At 40.9% G+C, this 16,158-nt stretch overlaps 1 protein-coding gene across 2 annotated transcripts in view; it reads right to left on the reverse strand.

Annotated features, from left to right (window-relative positions):
• LOC134863301 (protein bicaudal D homolog 2-like) overlaps positions 1-16,158 on the reverse strand; it is a 45,627-nt gene that overhangs the window by 28,064 nt on the left and 1,405 nt on the right. The window lies entirely within an intron of this gene.

Here is a 16,158-nt window from a genome sequence, read left to right on the forward strand (position 1 = left end):
CGTTCTGCAAGGCATTAGCATTTGAACAGCGACTGACAGAGAGGAATACCCTAACTGCAGCAGAATCTGGGTTAGGCTACTCTCCACCATCCCAAAATAATCATCCCCCTGATTATAGATTTCATTTCTACTCCTGTAACCACCAGTGATCCTGTAGAAATGTTGATTCTCATCTCGTCTCACAGCTCGAGTGCAGGCAGTAATCTGAAATCACCTTAGGCACTGCATCTGACCTTGTTTGCAGCTGCAGTGCAGTCTCTTCTCTCTGACCCACACTGCCACCCCCCATACATCTGCACGTGACTGGCTGCTGCAGGATTTTCTCTATTTGACTGCCTATCATACTAATCCCAGTAATTCCTTTAGAGGAAGGAGAATCTGGAAATGTGCATTAGTTGAACTGGCCTACTTGCAGGACTTAATAGTTTCATAAATATGTGAGTGTAAAACTATTTCAGTGGGTTACAGATGTGCGTGACATCATGTCTGGTGCAAGGGCGGCTACATTATCTCTCACTTTCCAGGAACCAGGGAGCAAGGATAGAGAGATAAAACCATGGTCTGTGATACAACAATGCTTTATTTGGAAGCAACAGCAGATTGAGAGAGGTGGTGATAACTTTGCCAGTACGATGAGGATCTTCATCTTTTGAAAACCAAAATTTAGCTCAAAAACGTGATTGTGCTAATTCACTAAAGATTCTCACAAGAACTTTTCTTTTACAGATAAACTGACAACATTTTCAACAAGTTGCACTCGATAGAACACCTACTGAGCCAAAAAATGAGCTGAAATGATTTGCTAAGGCAATGAGTAAAATGACAGAAAATAATTGGATGTTCATTGACTGGAATTTTATATTGTTTCTCAATTCAAAACGCCAAATTCTGACTTTTGTGGCTGCTCAGCTTTGAGGATTTCTTTCTCTTTATTGAGTTATGTGATGGTAAATTAAAATATCTTGTTGTTTTAGGGTTTTTGCTTGGGGGGGAAACACTTTGAATTAGGCTGTGTTTAAAGGAACTTTAATGGACATTTTTTCACAATTTTCTGACATTTCATGTACTAAAAATTAAGTGATTCATTGAAAATTGTTTTTGCGGTAAATAAATTGAAAAGAAGTATCATAAATAACTGTTAAGGTGTATAAGCAGATCTAGCTCTCAAGGTGCAACAACCTGTAGGAGGTGCTTACACTATCAATAAACCAAGGTTAATTATAAATGTATTGACAGACAAATTGTGTCAATAAACAACTAATGTCAGTAACTCTAGATAAAAGTATCTGTTTAATAACTATTCTTATAACTTCCCCACAAGCTTCCTCTTTCTGTATGTGATGAGGAAGTCTTAACAGGATTAACCGAATCAGAAACAAGGAAATCCCATCATTATGATCTTGGTGAATAGTGGATATTGAAGGGACTCCAATCAATCCAATCTAAGAGGCCTGTCCTTCAAACATAAAGAAGAGACCCTAGCCAAAACCCTCTGACCCAAGGCCTTTAATCTCAGCTACCCAAGCGTGGGTTTAGACTAAATTGGGTGGTGGCTAAATTATGGATGCACGCGACCAAGCCAGTAATCCCATGGTGAGCTGCCCAACCAATGTATAATTCATCTTTAGCTAGCCATATGTTGCAGTTTTTTTATGTTAGACATGTAAACGCTGTGGATTATTAATCTCTTGTAAAGCTAATCAAAGGCAGATCTTTGGTCATTAGCACGCTGTCTGGACTGGATTTCCCCGCAGAGGGCTACGGCTGACATTAACGCTTCATAAAGGAAAGTCAATAATTCAGGAGATTTATGTCTCTACAGAACTGAATGTCTGATTCCAGATGAGTGCATACATTATGGGGTGAGGTTAGACACCCTGCCGGGCTCCTCTTCATACTGTGCGCAGCCATGTGTAGATCAAAGAACATAAATCAGTGATCAAAAGCATCATATGATTGAGCATGATTGATAAAATGAGACGCCTCTGAGTTTTTTTCCCCTTATTTTCATTACTTCCCCACATTGCTTACACTAAAACAGAGGATCTGACTACCCTAGTCATAAGATTAACACAGGGAAACTTTCAAAAGGTTAAAAAAAGAATCACATGGGTGCATCGATGCAGAATAATTTGAGGAAGGAAGTTGTTGCTATGCCTTCATTTTAGTTTGAGGTATAGCCTTCATCAAAACACTGGTTTCTCTGGTAATGAGGTTTATATTACACCAAGGATGTTAAACTCAATCTGCTATTTGTGGGTTTATCTGTCAGCCAAACAAATGTTGCTACAACAGCGGGAAAGCTTGTGTGTTTGTTGTCAAAACCTTAACATGTTATTATCATTATAACGTCCTGTAATCTCACCAAAAACACAACCTTCAGAGACAAAGTCCACTGATTAGAAGGTGAGACGAATCTGCATTTACCAGTCATCTTTCTGTTGTGCTGTATGATCCCTGTTCAGTAATAGAAGGGGAATGCTTAACATTGGGATACAGCCCTGGTTGTAATGTTCAACACCTTACAAGGACGTTAAAGCAGAGAGATAGGTCACTGAGTTCACTGCTGGTTTCCCCGCTTAGAATTCTCCTGCGCATGTTTCTCTGATGCTTTGATTCGAAAGCACAAGGGAGATGGGCTTTATGTCTCTAACAAGTAACAAACAGATCGATACTGCAAGTCTCAAAGGCCCTGTGGTGCTCAAGTAAAGCAAATGTAAAATTCTATTTTTGGTTTCTTTCCAACTCGAAAGTGTTTCTGTGGCATGAAGTGAGAAAGGCACACAGGAAGAGATACTATCTAGACTAAGAGATAGAACTACCACAGATGCTCTGCAGTAGGAATACAAGGTTTGTATGGAACTGGATTTAAATCAGAGGCCAAGAGTATTTCAATCAATAAGAATGAGTCCTCTTGGAAATCCTTGACTCAAGACCAAAACCCAAATGGGAAACTCTTTGGATTTGGATCTGATTCGTTTATCTCTGGTCTGGCTATAATCATGTCATTGTCAAAGTTTCCATTCAGCTCTCTGTGGTGTACAGAGTCTGGATGTATTAAGAAAGTAAAGCTAGCTTCAAGAGGAGAGGCAGTAATGGAAACAGGATAAGACTAAGTGAAGAGTCAGACAGCTTATTTGTTGCTGAGCCAGATTGAAAGAAGCTAAACTAGAAATTAACCATTTCCAAAGTCGAGCTGTACTGTCTGGGACCCAGTCAAGTATTTTCTGTGGGTTAAAACATTCTCGAGATTAGATAGAAATGAAATAACAAGGCATGCATACACAACAAACCTAAACTGGATAACATGCGCTACAACCTTGGGGAGCATAAAACTAGAATCCCAGACTCAGAGACTGCCAGCAAAAAGGTCAGTGGTAGTGAAAAGCAAAACAAAATGGAAAAGGCTAACCTCAGAATTCATCAGGACAAAATAAATAGACAGTAACTGATTTTGAGGCATAATGCTGACATGATTATCTCACTTGATGATCCCAGATAGAAGGACATGCCTACTGTGCAATACCAGACGAAACAGCCTCAAGATGCAGAAATATGCTTTTGGCAAGACTTGTGGACTAGAGTGGGCTGAAGTTGAGCTGGGATTTTCAGTCTCTGCCGCATTCTTCTGCTATGACAGAGACAGCTGTGACTAATGCTGAACAATATAATGCTATGTCATTAAGATCAGTTTAGTTAGTCATACAGATTGTGAGAGTGACGGGGTGGACCTTGGATGCCAATTCAGTGTTTAAGCAAAACTGAAAGCTGGTCAGTGTTAGAGCTGTCATTGTTAGTGATAGCAGAGGAGAGGGGGGGCAGGAATTTAAAAAAAACACACACTGTATGGATTATTTTGCCTTGTGAAGCTCAGCTCACGTGTAATCACAGTTAGTGATAACAAACAGAGACATGCTCTCTTATACTCTCTTTCCGTCTGTCTATCTATCCCTATTCACAGGCCACTATGCAGCCAGCCACTTTGAAGGGACAGATTGCTTCAAGGAGTGTGTTGATTCTATATTTAGTTTCCCATTATCAACTGTTGATAATACAGATCTTTTGGGGCAGCACATACACATGAGTGACCTAGCACAGCGGGTTGACCCACTATTCTACCATTACATCTCACCACACTATACTTCATTTAGTTCTACAGCACTTAACAGCTCACCATGTTTTCCCCCGTTCTGCATACCGTTATTCTGTAAGGAATGCAAACCATGTCACATGGCAGTGTCTGTTCAATTTACTCAAAGCACAGTTGCTGATTAGTGCATGTCATGCCAAGGCCAATGACAAGTTGCTTTAATGAGTAACAGAGAAGCTAATTATTTACTTCAGACTTTACTCTTCTGTGAGATGGAAAAGACAGACATTTGCTTTCTTCCCTTGAGAAATTCTTGGCTATCATGATTAAAGCTCCACTTGTATGAATTCTCCTCTTCAAGCTTTAAAGACAGTTTCTCACCAATTCTGCAACTCTAAAAAGTGTACCTTTCAAGTAGGGATTTACTATGGCGAAAGGAGGAGAAGAAACTGTCATATTTAACACTTACATGTATGTGAGGTGCTATATGTGTCAAACAGAAGGAGAAAGGAGAGGGAAAAAAAGAGGCGAGAGGAATATGAGCGCGGGAGGCAGAGCTATTAGCTGTTGCCTGGCACTGAGCCACATTGATTCACTGCATAGCACAGAGCCGTTGGCTTATTATCCACACACAGGCCTGGACAATTTCACACACCCAACACATACACACATCCCATTTTAAAAAATGTCCCAGTGTGCCTTGCAGTCTATAACGCAGCATCTGGTATTGCCATGTTGGGGCATGCTCTTCCTTCTGAGATAAAGGAGAAAGAGGTAAGTGTTCAAAGCCTCATAGGGGCTCCACCAAAACTGTATGCAACTCATGTTGTCAACACGTACAGCCAACGCACTGCATGCCAAAGGCAAGGAATACACTACAGAGAATATTGGAAAGCAGAGGTTAGAGAAAAAATACACATGCAAGTTTATAAGACACACATTTCCTTAAAATAGAAATGATTTAGCCGCAAGTGTACAGGTTGAGTATACTCTCATCATAAGGCTTAAGGGTGTGAAACCCATAAAACCAAAACAAAGCTGAGCCAGATTTTGGATCTCCTTAGTAGCATGGCAGGACAGAGAGAGAGAGAGAGCATGCCAGAGGTGATGGAGCCACTGGGAGAAGGTAGACACACACATACACACAAACACACAGGAAGGTCTCTGCCTATAAGTGATGTACTAATCAGACTCATGAGGCCCTTTACACGCCTCACTGCAGAAGTCATCTTCAACCATAACTGGGATGCAGGAGTGCTGTGATACAACATTTCCACATACACTTTCCCTGCTTACATCAGGCTGCAATGATTAAGCTCTGGTTACTGCTTTCATCCGATCTCGCTGGGGAAAACCACACTTCATATTTTATTCCGACTTCACGCATGCCACTAATCTGAATTCATCATTAGAGACTCTGTATGAAGTCAACCTCAGAACAGACTTCAAGTTCAAACATGTTTTAAATTCATCAGAAAGACAGGAGCTTTTAGAAAATATACTGCCTTTTATTGAAGGTGCAACATTGGAAAAGAGAAAACAATCAAGCCCACTGCTGTCATAGTGTCTGCATTATCCTGAAGGCGCTATAATGTGGGTGTTCATCGACTGGCTCCTGTGTTATTACAGGCAAAACTGTCATTATGCCTCTTGCAGCGAGCTGAAGAACCTGAGTCAGAGCACAGCTTATTTAGCCTTCAGTAATTATAATATACAAGATGAAAGCAGCTTTTACATGCTGTAGCATAATGAAAACAAGGTAATTTTCAAGTCACTCGGGAAAATGGGGAATGCAGGCTGAGTCTAAAAACAAACCATGTTCCTCTATCAACATTTACAGAAACAGCAGACTTCAGTTGGGTTAAGGGTTTCCTGACAATGCTATTCTTACCATTTTTGTTTCTCTCTTTATAACCAGGAAAATCTGTTAGTTCTGTGAAACCAAAGGATATGAAAGCACGACGATTTTAAACGCTACTTTTGTCTTCAGTAATTAATCTTATATATACACAGACGCTTCCTTGTGAATCAATTGACAGCTGTTAATCAGTTGTATTGTTCAGCAGCTAAATCTGCTTCAGAATGGAGGAAAAAGCCACCGTCTCAAGGGAGAGCAGAGATTTAAGTCTGATATATTGCACCACCATATCAGCGTCTGAGCAGGAGCCTGAGTTCTTTATCATTGTTCATATCCTGGCAATGTTTCATATCACATTGGCTTGAGGCATTCACAACCTCAATCATTTGCGATGCAAAGCAGCCTTAACAACGCCTGCCTGTTGTCCGCCTGTTGGTTCCCCTTTCTGCCTGACACTCGGTTGCTGTATCAGATCCCTCAGGTCCACGCGCCTGCACCCCAGGGGAACAGCCGTTGTTATGGTTACTATGCCAATTACAGTGACAGAGTGGGAGGCGGTCAGTAGAGGCAGGACACCAACACAGATGGCGGCTACAGAGCACAGCCTAGCACTACTAACTCTTCTTTGGCCTCAGTACTCACACGTGTCCCATACCTCTCGGATTTGAGAGCAGTTTGCACAAAGAGCTTGCTGGTCTTCATGCTTTGAAGTATTTCATTTTTTGCCAGTTGTTCGAGCCTACATCAAAGTAAACCAACAACAGACCAAGTCTCTGTTTGGTGTGCATTTCAGCCTATTTCCTAAAGGAAACTGCTCCCTGTGGAGCCTTTACGTATGACCTCCTCAGCTGAAAAGCCCCTCGCTGTTACAGACATAAATGACGGAGGAGGGGAGCAGCCGGGGCCGCAGCTGGGGCCAGGCACACACACACAAACACAAATGTGTGATTACATTTTCTTACAAAGTCCAAGGTCTGGTTTGCAGGAAAAAGGGGGAGGTGATGTACACATTGATTTATTAGTGTATTTGTATATGATTAGTGTAGGCATGATTTTTTTTTCAAAGCCCTTCACCTTCCATGATAAACCTTAACAATACTCATTCATAACAGAATGCAATTTACAGACTTTAATGCATTTCCACTCATCACCCTAGACTCCTCCATTAGTGCCGAGACATGTCTGATCAATCAGGGTGAAGCATTGACAGAATGGTGGAGGGGAAGCCCCTACTTCCTTCTTCCTGACGTTTTCCATCTAAGGTGCCTTCTATGTTGCAACTTGAATGCAATTATTCCTCACCCCTTATAACATTTTTTCAGTTACAAACAATGCAGAAAGTATCTTCCAATCTCGTTCTCATTTCCTAACTCTCCTCTCCTATCTTTGCTCGCGGCCAGACACAGACTAATGACCTACCTTCGTTTGCAGTAATTAAATTCTGAATGTGACTGTGAACGCACAATCTCTACCAGTGAGGTTGAATCTTGGATCAGGGCGGCAAGCCTTCCATATGAGGCCATGTCAGTTTGTAGAGAATGAGGTAAGTGCTAACAGCCGCATAACGTCTTTGCACATAAGAAATAATAACAACATTCTCTTTTTAAGTAGCATTGAGGCCGAAATAGAAAACAGTATATGCATAGAGCAGACAGGTGATTTTCAATGGTTTGTATTTCATAATAACTTCTTTCATTCCATGTTCAAAACATACTTGGTCAACTCTACAATACCTATACATCTCTCTTAAACAACATGTGCAAACAAAATTATGAAGTAGATGAAAGATATGAGTAACCATAACCGCAAATGCTGGAAAACACCCTAGGGCTCTTTTATGTGATGCATATCAAGCATTGTTTGAACAAAAAAATAGGTTGCTGGTAATTCCTCTTTTGCACTTTAAACTCATTTAGCCAGTTGATAGAGGAACTCCTATTCTTCTACTATTTATAACAAGAGTGAACTGGTTCCCACAGGAGACACAGGCATGGCCCAGTGCCCCTCCCATCCAAACGTGTCTTCTCTTCCTTTCTTGGTCTGCTATCCCCATTTCTCAAGGACCCCTGAGAGACTGGCACACATCCAATTAAAACCCCTCCTCTCCTCGCTCTCGATGAGCCTAAACTCTAATGTCATTATTGCTGTACAGGCAACCCCCTGCCTGACTATACAACTCTCCCCTCCCGGTCACCCCCTTCCCAATTCTCCATCTCGCTCCCCTTTCCAACCATGCCGGAGGGTTTCAAAGCATGGGCTCCATGAGACTCTGGGGCAACACACTGCAACAAGGGGCCCAGACCCACTAGCCTATTTACAATAGGAGCCTGGGGAAGTTGGAGGAGAGGAGGAAGGTGGCGGTGGGGAGTGGGTAAGGAATCTGGAGACAATGTACGCACACTGCTGTTCTCTGATTGCACTGTGGTGTTGAGGTTAAAAGGACCCCCAGGGCTGAGGGACAATCCTTTACAATTGGGTTTGTTAACGTTTGAATAGATGGCCTGTTAAAACGAGAAGATGTTTTCAGAATCTGAGTTCTGGTTTAATTAATTTAGGTGACATGGGTGGCACTGCTCTGCCAGTTACGAGATAATTGAGATGAGTGGACTTTGTAGAATTTCCGAGGAACCAGAGAAGGGTGTGTCAGAAAGTACTCGTGTAAATAGAGATGCTATCGGTCTACATCTGATCTCCTAAGGCACTGCTCTGAACCACAGAAACCCAGGGATAAGCTGCAAGGAAGAAAGTGCACAACAAAACGCATCTTTAGTTGGGAGGATATGGGTGGGGCCTGTCTTACATGTGCATGTGTGTATATCTGTAGGGGGGGCTCCCACCATCTGTCCACTTATATCTACCACAAGCTTGCTCCTTCTATTCGTAAATGTTAATAACAAGCATTAAGCTTCTGTTTTTAGGGATATATTCCACGTAGCACTGCTCTGGGAAAACTCTCAGTATCTTTGTGTGTCAAAGTTCAGTTAAGTAAGGCGTCTCACAATATGGGTGAATGAGGACTTCTGATTGTTGAGGTTAATTAAAAGAACAACAACAGGGACAACATGAATTTGCTTCTGATTCCTTGCTGTGTGTTAAGATTAAGTAAATATATGGAATAAAAACTTGCAAATCCATCCCTCCAAAATGTTTAAAAGGAAAACGCAAATGTTTCCTTTTATTTAAGAGTGCTGATTAGTAAAAATATACATTTAATTTCGCAAATATTGTGAACACCGACAGATATTCAAACTATCTTCAAACTACGGACATCTTTTGAGGGACATCACATTTATTAAAATCTATTTGCATCTGCATTGTTTCGACAATAATTCCTTGTTGAACAGAGGTGACAGAAGTGCCTGATGAACTTCATGTGTTAACGTCCTCTGATCCACTTAAAACATATCCGGACTGAAACAGAGCCATATTCCATACACTTCCTCTCTGCTATAAAAAGCCAGACTCCTCACAAGTAAACAGGATGCAGAGCAGGGGGCAAGGACGAGTGTTATGAAGTCATTCATCACAAGGAAGAAAAAAGATTTGACAGAGCAAAGCTTCGCCTTGACTCAGTAAGAGGCCTTTTATGGTTAAAGGAAACCTGTAGTCATTTGCTTCACTGAACAGCAAGCCATATATTGCATAGGAGGGTGTCACCATGTGACAATCATGCGGCTGTGATTTTGTGACACAAATGATATGAAGGTTTATGGACAATCTGACACAGCCCACAGACTATATCCAAGACTCTATTAAAGGAATGATGCAGGCGAGGTTCAAAACAGACAACTTGTACACTCTTAGCTGATTCATATGTTTATATAATACACTGTAGTGTATACATACAAATAAATATGACCCTACCATGAACTGTTTAAGTTGACATTAATAAACGGAATAGTTGTTCGTAGGCCAAAAGCTGACTAGACCATGTTTTTAAAATAAAGTACCTATTTCAGATATTATTTAAATGATATCTTGATTAGCCAAACACATTATAAAGGTATTACTGTAGAGCACAAACACACAGGCTAGGGTTTTTTGCAATAAAGGCCATGGCCATAAATAAGCCCAAAAAAAGTTGTTTAATAATTGTCACAATAAGGCATTTTGTCATTTTAAGTAAGGTGTTAGTTAGTTGGTGAAAACACAAAATAGGATGCAATAAACACAATCAAACTACATAATAAAGACAGCTGGACATGTAGGAGAGAAGGAATAAGTGGCCCTTGTATTTTTCATACACACAAATCTAGCTCAGTCATGTTCACACACACTGGCTTCTTTGTTGACAGATTTATAATAGCTTATAGCCCAGATGTAGGAGAAGGGAAACTGGAGACCGGCCCATTGACAGAGAGAACCATGTTGTATTGTCGGAGGCATTCAGCTATTACTATGACCTCATCTTCTTCTTCTAGCCGGAATTCCTGCCTGATCTGCGCCTGGTCTTCAGTAATTGGATTAGACTGGTAGAATCATGACCCTGCTGGGCTGCCATACAGCCCTCTCTACAGGCACTTTTGACTTGTCTGAATGTTTATTAGAAATGTTCATACCCCAGGGTAATTGAAAAGGTATACATTTAACTACGTATAATTGTAGGCTTTTCACTTATGGGAAAAAGAAGTCAAATGTATTCCTCAACAATAAATTGCTTCAATTTTATGGACATACCATTTTTATTGCAGCCGTAAGGAAGTGTATGTTGAGTGTAAACTGATGACGCACACAAAATGAGATAATATACAATAACCCCTTGGGCAGTCACAATGCTACACTATCAGAAGCCAACAACAACTTCTCAGAGGTTTCTCTTTGTAGGTTTTAGAGTCCAAAGTCCTAAGTATGCCAAATAAGTACTGAATGCATGTTCCTTCTACACTGCCATACTCTTTATTTTAACATACTACACAAACACTCCACTTCACTCATGAAACAAAATTCCTACAGCTCAAACAATTCACCTCACTGAGGCCGGCACACTCAAACAGTGTCGATGTGGCCTATGCTTAAACTGTAGACGGATACTGAATGCATTTTGTTTATCAGCGTTAAAGACAAAAGCCTTTAAAATCTCAAGGATTAGCAGCGGGCCGTTTCACCTAAAACTGCAGAATAAGTCTTTCATTACTTTGATACCATATGGTCAGCCTTCTGCAACACATTAGTGTAGTGATTGGATCTTGCGGATAGACCAGACTGTCTGGACACTAAACGTTTTGCAGAGGAACTTTTTTTACAAAATGATTGGGTAGATGATATTTATAACTATTTGCACATCCCTATTGGGGTTGAGATTCAATGAGTAGCAATCCAGGCCCGAAAGCACTAAGCGAACTGACAGCTAGGCTTGGCAGCCACTGCAATAGGCTACAAGGAGAGGACAGGGACATCATGGCAGTTTTTGATGAGCACCTGACAGCCTCTGTCTATAGCCTCACCCAAAATTGCACCCACCTGTCCCTGGCTCTGGAGGCTTCTGAGTGTGGCTGGGCCTGGCAGACACCCAGACCTCCGTAAGCCCTGTGAATAGCTGCTGCGATTCATCCTCTTACGCCCGGAGGGTAGGGGATTTAGGACTTTATTTAGTGCCATTTAGAAAGATTACCCCTTAACTGCAGACTTGCGTCCAGTAAAAAAAAATACACTGGACAAGCATATGCTAGGTCACAGATGAAGCCAAATACATAAAAGAGCTGGGTTAAAGATTACGATAGGTTTGAAAGTTGTGATTATATACAATAATGGCTAAATTAAGTAAGAAATGGTGAACAAAATAGAGATAATGTGATTGATCTGATGCTGAAACATAGCTTTGTGTGGAAATCCAATAATATCAGACTGACTCTATTTATGACTCTTAATATAAGTGAACAGATGGGGTTCTGGTCCTCGTATTTTTTACTAACACCCAATCAGCAATCAATCTATTTACCAGCAAAGAAAAGGCTTAGTCACAACAGATATCTTTGTTTAAGATATATAAAGATATATCCTTTAGTGATCTGCTATTTCAAAAGGGACAAAAGTGCCCAATCCTTTCAAATGTAGCCACAATGGGACGCCTCTCTCGCTCTCTTTTGTCATACACTGTGTTCGACTGGCATTTAACCCTCTCTCATCTATGACACCCAAGAACTGTTAACCCCAGTTGGCTCAAGCACACAAAGGGCAAGCGAGCCGAGCACACAGGACGAGTTTTACTGAGCTTAACAATATTTAGGGTTCCGATTGTCTGTTTGAATTCCACAACACAGTATGCAGCTGTCGCTACATCGATAGGAGCGTTGCAGAGGATGAACAGGGTTTGTGTGCAACTGAATGAACACAGTGCAGTCTGAGACATTTGACAGTGCCTAAGGACCAAGGAGCTATAGGGTTGTTAAAGTACCAAAAATATATAACCAGTATCAGAAATAAAAGTTGGGAGTATAAGTTTCTATTTCTCTGTTGTGTTTGGATGGTAAATCACGTCTTTAAGGCCAATGCGTTCCATTTAATTACATTCAAACAGGCATTAGAAAGACCAAGAAGCTAAACCTGAAGCCCACAGAAAAATGTGTCACCTGATGAGACACCTGTAAGTGGCTTAATAAGAATATCAACAGCAGCAGAGGGAGAATCACCTTCCGCTGTACATTGAGTGTAGTAGTGATAAGCGACTTTGTCTTGTGACTGAGACTGCACTCTGCAATCTGATTGATAACTGGGAAAAGTCCACACATCCTTATCATATTGCCACAATAACCCTAGCATGCAAGGGTGCCTTTATCAGAGCACTATTTGGATAGGGAATAGCTCACTGTGTACAAATCAGCTGGTGACTTAAACTGTAGTGTATTGTTTTTCAAATGTCCTTGAAAAGTCACATACTCACAAATAAATGTGAGAGATAGAAGTCTCCAGGAGGTAGAAAAGGGAAGTGCAAAGGGCCTCAAATTTACTGTAATGTCCCAGCTGGTGCTAAGTGCATACTGTACCTACTTTTCAGTGAAGTTAAAGAGTGAGAAGATGGAAATGGGTAGGGGGACATCAACATAAAGGTAGCATTGATCCCTAGTGACGAACAAACAATGGGTGAAGATTACAATTTTTGGGTTGGAAGGCTATGAAATGAATGAAGAGAGGAAAAGCAGGGGGGAGATATGCCAATGACCTTAACAAGTCATACAAATATGATAACTACTTTAGAGAACAGAGAGGAACAGCCTATGAATACCATTAACCAATAAATGGTAGCTTACAGCCTATTACAGTATTTGCTATCGTAGCTAGCAGGTAGTTGATTGCTATGGAGTCGTCAACCATCATACCCAGGAAGCAGCACCTGCTGAGGAAGGCAGCACAGCCACTCAAATTAAAAGGCACAGAGCTGTGCCGTTACCAAGCAACAGCAGAATTCCTCCATCTTCCTGCCTCAAGAGTAGCGTGTATGTGGGAGTGTGTTTCTGTGTGAATATGAGTGCCCTGCCCAGGAGGGTGGGGAATTGCAGGGGTGAGTTTGCTTACTGTCATGATGATTTCTGGTTAGCTATTTACATCCAGCATAACACAAAAGAGAGGTATCTATCATGGCAATAAATTGCTATGAATACACATAAATCTGAGCTCTTTTCTTTAATGTTTGTGAATACCACTAAGCGAGATGGAAGGTTTGTGGTTAGTGGAGTAGGGATGGGTATCGAAAGCCGGTACTAAACAGGCCCCGGGTCTACATATCTAAAGACTGTGGTATTGATAAGCTCCGACGTTATCGGTATTGCTATATCGGTACTGGAGAAATAAAAAATATATACAACATTTTACCCTACCAACTCCGTTCCAATTTGCAATATCATTATTTCCGCTGTCTTCACTCCAAAAAAGCGATCTCGCTCTCGTCTGTGTGCTGGGCTCGGGGCAGTTTGCTCACAGACAGGCTGTAACGTAGCACACACAAAGACCTGCCAGTGACGGAGAGAACGGAGCGTTCAAAGGTTACACTCAATAAGGCTCGACGTGGACAATGCTTGTTTTTAATCGTGCAAACATGAGCGATCTGTCCAACGGCATCATATTAAGACGGAGAAATGCAGTTTGTGACTGCCATAACTCGTAGCTCTGTTGCCCCAATTCCGAGTAACGTTATCACGTCAGGTGCGCAGAGGTGGGAGAAGTACTCAGATATTGTACTCGAGTAAAAGTAGAAGTACCCAGATCTTGTACTTTAGTAACAGTAGAACTACTAACATCTTGTACTTTAGTAAAAGTAGAGTGTAGGAATACTCTGTTACAGTCCTGCATTCAAAGTGTTACTCAAGTAAAAGAAGAAAAGTATTATCATCAAAATGTACTTAAAGCAGCGACAGTAAAAGTAGTCATTGTGCAGATTGGTCCATTTCAGAATAATATATATCATATGTTTTATAATTATTGAGTGGTATCAAAGCTGGTAACGGTGCAGCTAGTTTTAATGACTTTGTATACTGCAGGGTAGCTTGTGAATTTACTCCAGGTGGAACTAAAGTCTGATTTAAGGGTTGATTATATTTCAGATCATCAACCCAAATCTGTAAGGTTACTAAAGGGATTAAATAAATGTAGTGGAGTAGAAGTACAAAGTAGCAAAGAATTAAAATACTCAAGTAAAGTACAGACCCTCAAAATTGTACTTAAGAATGAAACATCATAATAATAATACATATTTGATTTATTTTACATTTAAATAAAGTAATGTTAATTCGTTTTCCAATTTGTTTAGTTTTTCCCTTTAAAAAAATCAAAAAGTACCGATAAGAATACCGTTAAAGTACCGGATCGATAAGCAGTATCAATAACAGTACTAGTACCGTTAAAACCTTAACGATACCCATCCCTATAGTGGAGAGGCTCTTCTGTTGAGCTACTTATTAAATCTCCCAGACAATCTACTCCAGTATGTCCAAGTCCTCGAATACACATCCAAACACTGTCAGTGTAAATAGTAGTTGTGTACTAAAGAGGACATGGAATTTATACCTGACCAAAGAAACTGTCTTATGTGCTTTGTAACAGCTGCAGACGAAGCCACACTTGTCAGTCTGACCTATAATGTCCCACAAAAAAGAGCAACATGACTGTGAGAATGTAAATATGACATTTGTCTTTTCACAATTGCAGTGATTTCTTGAATTATGGCCGACATTTGACTTCTGAGAACTGAACACTAAGATAGCAACTGGGACAGTAGTTATCTTATGTTTGCTCCCCACTATCAACTGCTTTCATCAGACAATACAGAGGAAGTTGGGAGCGATGTCAGAAGAATGTGTTTGTTTTTCTTATGTGATAGCATCACTTCTGGCCTTCATACAGAAGCCGGATGGGGGCTGGGTAGAGGGATAAAGGGAACATAGTTATGGTCTTTCAATGCTTAACATCTGATCAGTGATCTACAACCTGTTTAACCCAAACCTGAGGCAAGAGAAAGAACATTTGTCACAGCTTTGAGCAAACAATTGAGTTTATTGCCAGCACAGAGGGATGTTTGTGTTCGCTTATGTGACTGAAAGAAAAAAGTCTGGGAGTCTCACCAGATTCACAAGGAGAGTCTCTTTTTTAAACAGATCTCAAATGGCATATTTTGAAAAATCAAGAAATATCTCCTGAATAGCCTGTGCTCCTTTTTTATGTTGTAGATGGTTTCTCTTTTAGACCATTTCCAGTCCATTTCTTCTACACAGATATGGTTGCTGTCCTCTGTCTCAGACAAGGCCTTCGTACCAAAGACATTAACAGCAACTAAAGAGAGGGGAAATGGAAGACGGACAGAGAAGAGGGAGAAGCATAGCGCTGAAAACCCCTTTCTCTGTGTGTCTCTCTACTGAAAAGTAGAGAAACCCAAGGGAGAGACGAGCAGATTTCTGGCAAAGCAATAAGGGATTTACCATGATCTCAGCTATTGGTTGTCTGGCATGGTGGGAGGACTCAGGAAGAACACATATCTCAAAGGAGGATGTGAGCAACCATGAACAAGCATGTGTGAAACAACGGGAATCTGATTTATTTCCATGACTACTTCTGGGCACAGGAGTTAGAGGCTGCAGCCGTTGGTGGAAATGTCTGCCTTACTACGGCCATACTTTTCTCTTCTAAATCACAAGACAGTGACAAACTGCTGCTCTAGTAAAGAAAACTGGACACAATATGATACAACACTAGGGTATAAGTCAGGCCACTGTCCTGAACA

Source organism: Eleginops maclovinus, chromosome 1 (assembly GCF_036324505.1).
Source record: "Eleginops maclovinus isolate JMC-PN-2008 ecotype Puerto Natales chromosome 1, JC_Emac_rtc_rv5, whole genome shotgun sequence".
NCBI classification, from domain to species: Eukaryota; Metazoa; Chordata; class Actinopteri; order Perciformes; family Eleginopidae; genus Eleginops; species Eleginops maclovinus.